The 12079-nt window shown below is 47.9% G+C and overlaps 1 protein-coding gene and 1 non-coding gene across 7 annotated transcripts in view; one reads left to right on the forward strand and one right to left on the reverse strand.

The window, feature by feature from the left end:
• The window catches only part of SLC39A11 (solute carrier family 39 member 11), a 321511-nt gene that overhangs the window by 147123 nt on the left and 162309 nt on the right, over window positions 1-12079 (reverse strand). The gene's annotated exons all lie outside the window — the stretch shown is intronic.
• On the forward strand, window positions 5104-5206 carry LOC116578588. Its single transcript, XR_004280957.1, has one exon. It is a non-coding gene; the product is annotated as a U6 spliceosomal RNA (small nuclear RNA).

Below are 12079 nucleotides of genomic sequence, written 5' to 3' on the forward strand. Positions count from 1 at the left end.
CCCCTCTGCCTCCCTTGCATCTGAAAGTGGATACAGAGTCCAGCCGGCAAAGACCGGGCTGGGTTCAGCATGAGGCCTCTCCAAACCCAGCTGCTGACTGTAAGCCTGATCTAGTCTATGGGACACGGTGGTCAGCTCAGTGGCTGACCCGTGTGACTCAAGCCCGCCCACTGGAGTCCTTGGGCTATGGACATTGTGCCATGGACACTGGCCCATGGGCTGAAGCCCAGTCACGCGAGCAAACACACAGGAAACACACCCACTGGAGAGGCCACCTCGATGGTGTGGCCTCGCTGCTCAGAGCCCGAGGCCTGTTGCTGCTGGCCCCCCTAACCCAACTCTGAGAGCTTTCAGGATCTCTCCCCAAGTTGATCTGGCTCCAGCTGGTTGAGCGGATTCCTGTCACCAGAAGCCAAAAAAAATGGTCTGACTAAAACAGGAAGCCTTCAGCTGGCGAGTGACCCAGAGGATGACCCCGCCGGCAAGTAGCGGGACAGAGAGTCCAACCCTGAGCTCCTGACTGTGTGTTTGCGGCTGGTTCCACCTGTCCCTCCGGTACCCGCTGTCTCCTCCGGCAGAGCCTCCACCTCCCCAAGATGCCCAAGGCCCCTCAGCCTACTAACTCTCCAAAGCATCTGGGGCACAAAAGCTCCTTCTACCACGCAGCTGCCGCAGGACCCTCTGACCACCACGCCCGCTGTGGCTTGGGGTTCCCTGTGCTCACTCCCAAGCGAGGACAGGGAAGGGCTTTAGGGAGGTCGCATGTGCTCCAGGAGCCCTGCTGCCGGAAATGTCTCCTGAAAGGACCGGAATGATACTTCTGAACACAGGTCTCAAGTGGCAATCATCTGAAAATTTTTCAAAAACCCAGATTCCCAGCTTCGGCCATAGACCCAGCGGGTTGGGAGCAGGCTACTAGTAGGCATCTCTGAAGGCCCCGGGTGGGGGCAGATGCAGCCCCCAGGGTCCCTGGGGACCAGCATGAGAACCACTGGATCACTTAACATCCTTGCCTTTCCCCAGCATTAGGCTTGGGAAGGCCTACTTCATCAGCCCTGCCGCTGCCGGGTCTCCTTCTGAGACCACCCTCCCCACAGTGCTCTGGACACTCTCCATTCTTCAGGCTCCTTGTATCTTCCTAGCCTTGCTTATCACCAGTCTCTGCCAGCACCCTGCAATTCCAAAGCCACGGGCCAGCTGCAGGTGACTTAGCTCTGTAAACTTCGCCCCGTGCTGCCCAACAGAACAGATACTTGAAGGGCTCAAACTTGGCCTGCCAGCTCAGACGGAGGTCCACCTTCTCACCCAGTGCTTGCTGCCCGTGCAAATCCCCAGTTGCCCATGTGGTCTTCCGGCCATGAGTTCTGAATATGTTAACCACTCAGCCCCTGAAAGCAGCCAGTCTTCTCGGCCCAGGTCTTTGGCCTCCCACATTTCAAGCCAGTGCAAAAGCCTAGCCAGAGATGAGCAGGTTCGGGAAGGGAAGAGCCTGGAGAAGCTGAGGAGGACAGTGTGTACCAGTAAGCACGCTGCCCTCCATGCCTTCCTCTCCTTGGCCTCGAGAAAGCCCCCCCTCGCCAAGACTGAAGCCTTCCAGATGCTGATCAGGTTCATGGAAAGCCACGTGAAGGACAGCAAAGGTTAATCCGGAGGTGGGACTGTGGATGGGTTGTGTCTCAGTGGACGAGCTTACGGACCAAGAAAATGTCCCAGCAGATGAAGGGTGGGAGCCAATGGCACAGCACCCCCCAGGGATCAGCACAGACAGTCTCTTTTCTGGGGGACAGGATGCTCTGGTGACAAAGTATATCCGGCCACAGAACCTGCAGTGGGTAGGAGCACCTGAGAAAAGAGAAAAGCCTCTGTGGTTGCTGCAGCCTACAAACCAGGAAAGAGAAGCCCCGTCAAGGGCAGTCATAGGTTGGGTGGGCTGATTTCCAGTCGGCCTGGGCTGAGAAGTAAAGAGCGATTAGCACATCAGGGAGATGTAATAATTTACACATCATGGAAATGCGGCTACATGTTTGCCTCTGAAAGTTTGTTTTCTTAATTAGCTCACTACTTCCCCCAGCAGTATTCTCAGGCTATTAATCTGTTCCAGAAACGTTTCAGATAGAGTGCAAAGGTAAACTTCAGCAAAGCCACCTACCGTTAAGAAAAAGACAGCTCTAGGGGCATCTGGGTGGCTCCGTTGGTTAGGGGTCTGCCTTAGCTCAGGTTGTGATCTCAGGGTCCTGGGATCAAGTCCCCGCATCAGACTCCTTGCTCAGCGGGGAACCTGCTTCTCCCTCTCCCTCCCCATGTTCATGCTCTCTCTCTCTCTCTCTCTCACTAGATCTCTCTTGCTCTCACTCACTTTCTCTCAAATAAATAATAAATAAAATCGTAAAAAAATAAAACCAAACAGCTCTACAAGAACGGGGATCAAACTAATATAGAAAAAACACTCTCCCAGACTCATGGGAGCTCCCCACGGGTGGCGGGGAGGACTACAAAGAGGAAAATCTGGTGGCACGGCCAGAGGAACACATGGCAAACACATCTGGCAGCCCAGGAACCAGTCCCCTACCATCACCACTGCCTCCCAATTCGCCAGAGGACTAACAGCGACTGCGACATGGAAGCCCCGCTTCCCTCACCAGAATTAAAGGAGAGGAAAGCCACAGCAGGTGTGAGTCCCAGAAGGTTTCCTTTTATTCACCTTTTTTGGCATGTGCATGCTGTGTGTGCATGTGTGTGTGCGAGAGAGCGGGGGTGGGGGGGATATGCACGTGTGCCCACATGCAGATCATCATGAGTTTATTTGATTTGAGGCGGCCTGGCAGTTTCTCCCGATCCTCTCTTGGGGACGGTGAATCAGAGATGGACGGACGGTGTGGGCAGGCAGGAGCAAGGACATAAAAGGATTGTGGTGGGGAGGGGATGAGAGTGGGCACGGCCCCCCACGGCTGGCATGCATCCAGCACAAGTCGTATTTTAGTGGCTCCCACGATGAACTTGTATTGCATTTATAAAAATATAAAAAGAAAGGCTAATGGCGTTGCTTGGTACACCTAATCCATTCTTAACTTAAACCCGAAAGGGCAGGAGGCCATGGTGTGGGAGAAAAAAGTTGGACCATCCTAGGATTTGGTGCAGATTTTTCAAATACCTTCAGATCCACGTATTCCATGTTTGTGGAATAGAGCCGAGCCTTGGCTGTACAGGGAGTGCTTTTTAAGATTCAGTAATGTTGACATTTTCAACTTTCACAAAGGGTCACCAGCTGCTAAAGATAACAGAGACCTTCCATCAATACGAGGAGCGGGCTGGTGCCCTTTAAGTTCGTCTATGCTGCTTTGGAATACAAAATAACTTCCTCTCTCCTAGTTTTTTTTTTTTTCTTTCCTTTTCCTTCTTTCTTTTTTTGAATAGCAGATTTATTCATCTAATGTAATTTACGTAGACTAACATTAATACCTCTTTGCACTTCCTAAAAAAATGGTACTACCAGAGAGATGGAGATAAAGTAGGCAGCTAGCATCTCTAAAGTGTGCTAGATGATTGCTTACTATCAATCCATAGACAGACGGATAGATAGACTGACAAACTATACATGTATACACACGTGAATACATACACACACGACCCGTGTTCTACATGGATCATATATTCAATGCTATTTCATTAAGTCATTATATTTCCATTTTTTAATTTAATGTCTTTAAAAACTATATAATTTATAGAAAGCCACCTTGGAAATGAAAACATAATGGTTTGGTCAAGTAGCCTCCAACAGTTAATTGTTAGGAATAACGAACACCATTCTTCACCCCCTAGATTTGCCATAAACATAAGTAAGAAGCGCAATGATCAGGAGGAAAATTGGTTTCTGGAAACCAATGCAGCTTCCAGGAAGGAGACACATCTCTTTCTCTACTTTTTTTTTTTTTTTTAAAGATTTATTTATTTATTTTAGAGAGAGAGAGAGAAAGAACGAACAGGAGGGGCAGAGGGGGAGGGAGAGAGAATCCCAAGCAGACTGCACACTGAACCCAACTCCAGTCTCGAAATCACCACCTGAGCTGAAACCAAGAGTTGGACGCTTAAAAGACAGTGTCATGCAGGCGCCCCTCTACCATTTGTGGTTAAGATTTGAAGAGGACCACGTCTTCAGAGGGGGGCTGTCTTTGTGTAAGGACCCCGGGGGGCAGAGGGCACTATGCCCAGATGCCCAGCTGCCTTGGACCCCAGCGCGGGAAGCCTATTTCTTGAGCCCTCTGCCTTCTGAGGCAGAAGAGCTGGGTCAGACGGGAGAAGACGGACAGGTAAAGCTATCTGTACTGACATGAGGTCGCCTGGAGCTAAAAAAGGAAAGAAAAAAACACAAAAGCAAACGAAAACCCCGGTTCTGAGAGAGCAGGGATAAAAACCCTGGGAAGTCCCACGGGCAGGGGGAGGGGCTCCCCTGTAAGACCAGCGCTGCTGCCCTCACATTCAAGGGCAACCCCGTTTGGTGAAATGGTAAGATTAAACGGAGAAGAGCAGAAACGTCTGCCGGGCGGGGGCACAGACCTCCTCATGCGGTTCGTACTCCAACAGCGACAAGGGACACCGAAGAATGGCGTGGTCTCGAGGGGGGTGACAACTACCAGCCAGGAGAGGGTTTGGAGAAAGGGAGACCCGCGGCTGGTGGATGCTTCCGCTCAAAGCAGAAATGCTTTCATGGAAGTGAAGGCTTCAGAAGGACAGACTCTGCAAGTGATGCCCGGATTACGATGGGCCACGAATGTAAAAGAGGACCAACAGGAAAGAGAGCTGGAAGGTGCCGCCAGTTGTTTCAACCTACCTGGGAGCTCTTACTACACGGGCAGGGGCGGGGCTGAAGCCGTGTGTGCGCATGCGCGTGTGCATGCATGCGCGCATGCGTGTGTGAGCGAATGAGCACGCGAGCCCGTGCCTATGCGCATGCGTGGGCATGTGTTGGGGGCTGTCCGGAAACAGCCAGATGGTAAGAAGACCCTAAATGAGACGCAGCCAAGTGTTCGGTTTTCCACAGTGGTTCTCAAACTTGAGCATGCAAAAACACATATGTACACACATACATGAGCAGACAAGTAAATCTCATTTCAGTAGTGCATATCCTAAAACTGGAAAGATACCAAGAAAATTAGACCAGCCCCTGTCCAAAGAGGACACCCCCGTTAAGGGAGCATTCCATATTTTTCCAAGAGGGAGTTACTGATCTATGGGCATAACCTTTTCGTGAAGCAAGATGCATAAGCTGTAGGGACCTGCTGGACAACACCGTACCAAAGCCAATGATAATGGATTATATGCTTTGAAATTTAAGCAGGTGGATCTCAGGTTATAATAACATTTTAAAAAGACGTGTCACCCACATAGCTTGTACAAAAATCATATTAAAAATTTTTTTTTCTGGGGGCGCCTGGGTGGCTCAGTGCGTTAAAGCCTCTGCCTTCAGCTCAGGTCATGATCCCAGGGTGCTGGGATCAAGCCCAGAATCGCATCCAGCTCTCTGCTCAGCAGGGAGCCTGCTTCCTCATCTCTCTCTGCCTGCCTCTCTGCCGACTTGTGCTCTCTGTCTGTCAAATAAACAAATAAAATCTTAAAAAAAAACTTTTTTTTTTCTGAAGTGCAGCTCCTTGAAACTTATGGGAGAAGCTGAGCCAGGCTCAGGAGTCAGCAAGTGTAACAGGCGTGCTAGGGAACACAATTTAGAAGAGAAAGATGGAGCCAGAAAAACACAATGGAAAACCACTGAGAATGGACTCCCAAGTTTGTTATGTTCAGCCCAGATCTCCTGGCAAGTGTTTACTAGCAATCTTCACTGGGGCTCTTATCCTGTTCCCCACCTTGCACCAAAGGGAACATGTCCCCTTATGCCCAAAGCATGTCCTCCTCTCACACTTCCTATCAGAATGACAGACTCCATAATTTTGCTCACTCACCAAACCGAAAACATGGGAACAAGCGTCATTGTGGAAAGCCTGTGGAAACGCACTTTGAAAAACCTTGTTCTAGGAGGACCCAACCAAAGGAAACCCACAGACGGACACTGGGCAAGTGAGTGCCAAAGGGAAGTGACACAGAGGTGTGTCTGTGCGTGGGATAACCTGCTCTGCCTTTGCTCATAACATTCCTGAATCCAGTCCAAAGCATATGAACGGGAGCAGAACATCTGACCAAGACAGAGCTGCCTGACACATCTCAAAATCATAAATCACCCGAAGTGGCAGGTTCTCACCTCCCTGCCAAAATCTGTCCCACTTTATGCCGCTGCAGCCCTGAGTCTGTAGAGAAGTCAGATCCGGGCTCAGCCAAAATACAGGATAGCCCTCGCCAAGGGGAGGTGGCGGGGTGGGCCTTCCAGAGAGGAGGGTGCCTACCGCCATGGCAACTCAAGACAGACCAGGGACGGGGAAGAAGGTGCTCTGCTAATTGAAACCTGGGCAACATTTTAGCATCAGCCCCAAGGAAGTTAATGCTCAGCTAGATTTGCTTTTGTCCTCTGTCCCCTCTTTTTTTTCATGTCACCAAGTGACTTTAAACCATTCCCTTCTTCCCCAAAAGAAAATCCCATGCAAAGATAACACTTCTGATAAACCACTGAGCAGAATCTCCCTCCCTTACACCGTACTCAAGCAGAGCCTAAGATCCCAGTTCTCTCTGTGAGTAGCTTCTCCATCCCAAAGGAAATGGCTTACCAAAGAGTTTTAGGCACGCACTGGCTTCACCATCGTCCTGTCCCTGAGGCACCTGGGACAAATATTCTCACACTGCAGTATGACCAAGAATCACCTGGGGGAACTTCAGCTGTCCTTCCCAAGAGAGGTGATTTAGGCAAATCAGGAGCAGAGCACAAGCATCTGCATTTTTTTTTTCTCTAACACCCAAGGAATCCCAATGGTAACACATCAAGATCCATCCTTGAGAAATGTGGGTCACCAATCTAGGCTTCTCCCATAGACCTGTCCTTTATGGGGCAGGCGGAGCTCAGTTACAGTGGCCCACCAAACTAGCCATGGGTCGTGAAAGGGTTAACAGATCTCCCACCCTTCCAGCCCCACTCCTGCAATGCCAGATTCCGTACCACGTGGTTCTGAATATGATGGAAAACACCTCCAATCACAAGGTGGCACAGGAAAGCGAACGTGCTCCTAACCCAAAATAGTTATAAATGTACCCACCACCTACAAAACGAGTCCCCGCTGAAAAACTCCCTCCCTGCCAAACAGCCTAACATAAGTCCTAACCTGCGGCTCGTGTCAGTCCTGTTGAAGGCAAACACTCGTTTGTATTTTCATTTCATTGCCAAAGTTGTGGAAAGGTCAAGTCACAGTCATGGAAGAGATACAAGTCCGTGATCTCAGTGACACTGAAGGGGCTCAGCCTGTTTTACGGGGCAGAGGCTGGTGAAGGACAGATGACAGACACTGGCACAATTGTGCAAATTTCTCCTGGAGATACATCTGTTTCCAGCAAGACTAGAGATTAAGATAAAACCAAAATCTCCCTTCTACCATGGCCTCAAAATGACAGATGAAATGAACAAAAGGATTTTAAAAGCACATCGGCGCTTGCAGCAAAGAAAGGGGATCATTAATGATAAGGAAGCTATAAACTGGAACTCAAACACCAAAACCAGTTCAGATGCTGCGGAGGGATTAAGGAGATCCCGTGGATGGGTTCTGGGTGTGACTGTCCACAGGGGGCAAAGAGGAGGCCCTTGGGCCACACGAGCCAGGAGGTGAAATTCTATAAATGCAAACGTCATAAAATTCTGTCCCTATATGGAGGGGTAGGGACTAGAAGAAAATATCCATTCAGCTGCACAGAGAGACAAAAAGGACGATGACATGCTTCTGCCTGGTTTCTGGAGGGGAAAAAAATGCTTGAAGCCCACAAAAACTATGGGCTTTTACCTCAAACAGTTCAGAGTGCTGGGTTTCTAATTTCTGCGTGGGCTGGGAAAACCCCAACCTGGACAGGACTGTAACCATCAATTCCAAGCTAACATTGCTATAAAGGGGTCTTATGGAAGTAAATGCAAAACCACGCAGAAGGGCCTTCTCAAGATCGAGGGCCCTGGGAATCCTCTGAGGAAAAAAGCATGGCCCACTAGAGAAGTACTGATCTAAAACGTGACAAAGCCCAGGAGAAAATAACACACCACAAATAGAGTCTGTGAACACACAAAGAAGGAGAAACATGGCTTTCTGTAAGAGATATACGGTTGAAAATATAATATATATCTAACCTGATTAAAAACATAAAAGAAGGGGTGCCTAGGTGACTCAGTGGGTTAAGCCTCTGCCTTCAGCTCAGGTCACCATCTCAGGGTCCTGGGACCGAGCCCCGCATCGGGTTCTCTGCTTAGCAGTGAGTCTGCTTCCTCCTCTCTCTCTGCCTGCCTCTCTGCCTACTTGTGATCTCTGTCAAATAAATAAATAAAATCTTAAAAAAAAATAAAAGAAGAAATCAAAACCATAAGAACCAGTTGTAACAAAGGAAAAGCAGATATAGTAAAAAAAGAACCCACTAAGACAATTCAGAAATAAAAACTGTAGTCCTGGGGCTCCTGGGTGGCTCACTCGTTAAGCATCTGCCTTTGGTTCAGGTCATGATCCCAGGGTCCTGGGATCAAGCCCTGTGTCAGGCTCTCTCCTCAGCGGGAAACCTGCTTCTCCCTCTCCCACTTCCCCTGTTTATATTCCCTCTCTTGCTGTCTGTCTGTCAAACGAACAAATAAAATCTTAAAAAAAATAAAAAATAAAAAACAAAAACTGTAGTCCTTGCAATTAAAAACTTAACAGACAAGGGGTACCTGGGTGGCTTACTCCATTGGGAATCTGACTCTTGATTTCAGCTCAAGTCATGATCTAGGGGTCATGGGATTTGAGCCCCACGTCAGGTTCCACACTCATCGTGGAATCTCTTTGGGATTCTCTCTCACCTTCTCCTTCTGCCCCTCACCTTGCTCATGCTCTAAATAAATAAATAAATATAAAATCTGGAAAAAAAAATTCACAGAGAAGAGCCACAGAGAGATAAAAGGAGAGACAACAAGTAAAGTATTAAGACAGGTGGGAGCTAAGTAAGAGCATGGAATAAACACCATGAAGGATTGCCCGAGGAAATAAATAATGAAGGAAAAGATCAGTTTGAAGTGACAATTGTTAAAAAGTTTCCAGGAAGAATAAGAATAATAATAGTAATAGCAATAATGCGTATTCAGCTTAGAAGGGCACTCCAAGACTTACGCAGAACAACGTGTGCACGCAAGCACACGCAAAACCACATCCTATTGAAACCGAGAAACAGCACAGACACATGAAAAAGACGGATACACAATGGAAAGAAAGACAGAAAATGCAAATGAGGTCACTGCCGGGTACAATTTTATAATGCTCCCCGAGAACACATCATGCAACACAACTCTTTGTCTGACGGATGCGGTCTACGAGTAAGGATATGGAATGATGTTGCCAACGTGACGAAGGAAATATAAATGTCTGTCAGCCGAGGCATTTAGATGCAACTCAGTTTTTCCTTCAAGGCTCAGAGCAAAATAGAGATATTTTTAGATGAGAGATTTTTATCCCTATGGATCCTAAGTGAGGAAGTATTAAAGTAAGAAAGACAGCAGAGAGGAGGGCATTGCAAGGACTGACGGTGAGGAAAGAAATAAGCAGAAGTGTTGGAAAATACAAGCAAATACTGATCATATAAAACAGTAACAGTCGGGGCGCCTGGGTGGCTCAGTGGGTTAAGCCGCTGCCTTCGGCTCAGGTCATGATCTCAGGGTCCTGGGATCGAGCCCCGCATCGGGCTCTCTGCTCAGCGGGGAGCCTGCTTCCTCCTCTCTCTCTCTGCCTGCCTCTCTGCCTACTTGTGATCTCTCTCTGTCAAGTAAATAAATAAAATCTTTAAAAAAAAAAACCAGTAACAGTCACTGATAGGCAGGTATCATTAAAATTAAAAACGGGCTCTGCTGAAAGCAACGTCAAGAATGAGAACACAAGCCACAGACTGGGAGAAACTCTTTGCAAAAGACACATCTGATACAGGACAGTTACCCAAGATCTACGAGGAATTCTCAAAACTCAACAGTAAGGAAACAAGCTACCTAGTTAAAACATGGGCCAAGGCCTCAAAAGGCAACTCACAAAAGATTTCAGGTGGCACAGAAGCGGATGAAAAGATGCTCCCTGTGGTATGTCATCGGGGAAATGCAAATGAAAATAGCGATGAGATACGGGTCCACACCTATCAGAATGGCCAAAATCCAAAACATTGACCCCACCACATGCCGGTGAGGACACGGCACAGCAGGGAGCTCTTTCATGGCAGTGGGAATGCAAAATGGCGTGGCCACCTTGGGCCAGTTTGGCAGTTTCTCACTAAACGAGACACACTTTGACCAGATAACCCAGCAACCACGCTCCTTGGTGTTTACCCAGAGGAGCTGAGAACTCACATTCGCATAAAAACCTGTACAAGGATGTTCACGGCAGCTTTATTCATAATTGCTCAAGCCTGGAAGCAACCAAGATGGCCTTGAGTTGGTGGTGAATGGACAGACATCCAGATGTCAGTCCATCCAGACGATGGAATATTATTCAACCCTGAAAAAATAATGAGCTATCGAGCCACGAAAAGACATGAGTGAACCTTAAATGCAGATTACTTAGTGAAAGAAGCCAATAATGAAAGGACCATCTGTGAACACAGACCGTTTGTGTTCAACCGCATGATGTTCCAGAAAAGGCGAAAATATGGAGACAGTCCAGAGATGAGTGGTTGTCGGGGGGACGGGGAGGGAGGGCTGAGCAGGTGAAGCACAGAGGATTTTTAGGGCAGTGAAACTACTCCGCGTGATACTGTAACGGTTGATACATGTCATTATACACGTGTCTAAAACCAAAGAAGGTGCAGGGCCAAGAGGGAACCCTCGTGCAAACTGTGGACTCTGGGTGGTAATGATGTGTCCCTCTAGGCTCTTCAGATGGAACACACGTACCTCTCTGGTGGGGGGTGTTGGTCATGGTGCTGTGCATGAGTGAGGACAGTGAATACACCGGAATCTCCGAACCGTCAGTTCAGTTTTGCTGTGACCCCAACATCGCTCTAAAAAACACTCCATAAAGTTTTTCTCTTTTTTGAATATATAATAATAAGGGGTGCCTGGGTGGCTCAGTCAGTTGGGCATCTGACTCTTGGCTTCAGCTCAGGTCATGATCTCATGGGTCATGAAACTGAGCCCCGTATTGGGTTCCATGCTGAGCGGGAAGTTTGCTTGAGATTCTCCCTCTGCCCCTCTCCCTGCATGCTCTCTCTCTCTCAAATAAATAAATAAATAAAATTTAAAAAATACAACAACAACAATACTAGTAGCTAATTTGGAGGTATCAAAAGAAAAAATGCAGAACTAAAACATTAGAAAAATAATAATACGGAGGATTCCAGGGTGAACCAACTTAAAGCAATCCCGGGTCCTGAAAGATTGCTAAGGAAAAGGGGAGAGATACTCATTAATTCTGGACATCCTTAAGTCTACTATGCATGTTAAAACACTAAAGATAGTCTCGAAAGAGAACCTGAATTTAAAACTCCCAAACGAATAAAGGGTGAGGAACAAAGGAGGAAATCATGTAACGAAGTCAATAAACCCAATAAAGTATAAAAGAGGGGAGAAGATACTTGGTAAATATAAAGAACAATATAAAAAATGGAGAAGTACTACCGATCTTGGATGAGGCCTTCCCAACATCCCCAGCATGTGTCCCAAAGTGCACGGCTCCCGGGGTGCTGAGAAAGTGCAGACACACACGGACACACGTGCACATTAAAGGCAAGATGGTATTAGTGGTAAAAACTATTGAAGGGAACCAGAAGATCCATTCCAAAACATACCCTTTGGGATAAGGATTACTTTGCGCCACTGAGGACCAGCAGAGGCAGGAAGAACTCTCTGTCTTCTCCCCCTCTGCCTAAAACAGGGGATATATCATCCTGCATAATGGTGCCTCCCATCCCCGTCCCAGAAAAGGAACGCCAGCGATGACAGCAGTCTGTA

This window comes from Mustela erminea, chromosome 18 (genome assembly GCF_009829155.1).
Source record: "Mustela erminea isolate mMusErm1 chromosome 18, mMusErm1.Pri, whole genome shotgun sequence".
NCBI lineage: Eukaryota > Metazoa > Chordata > Mammalia > Carnivora > Mustelidae > Mustela > Mustela erminea.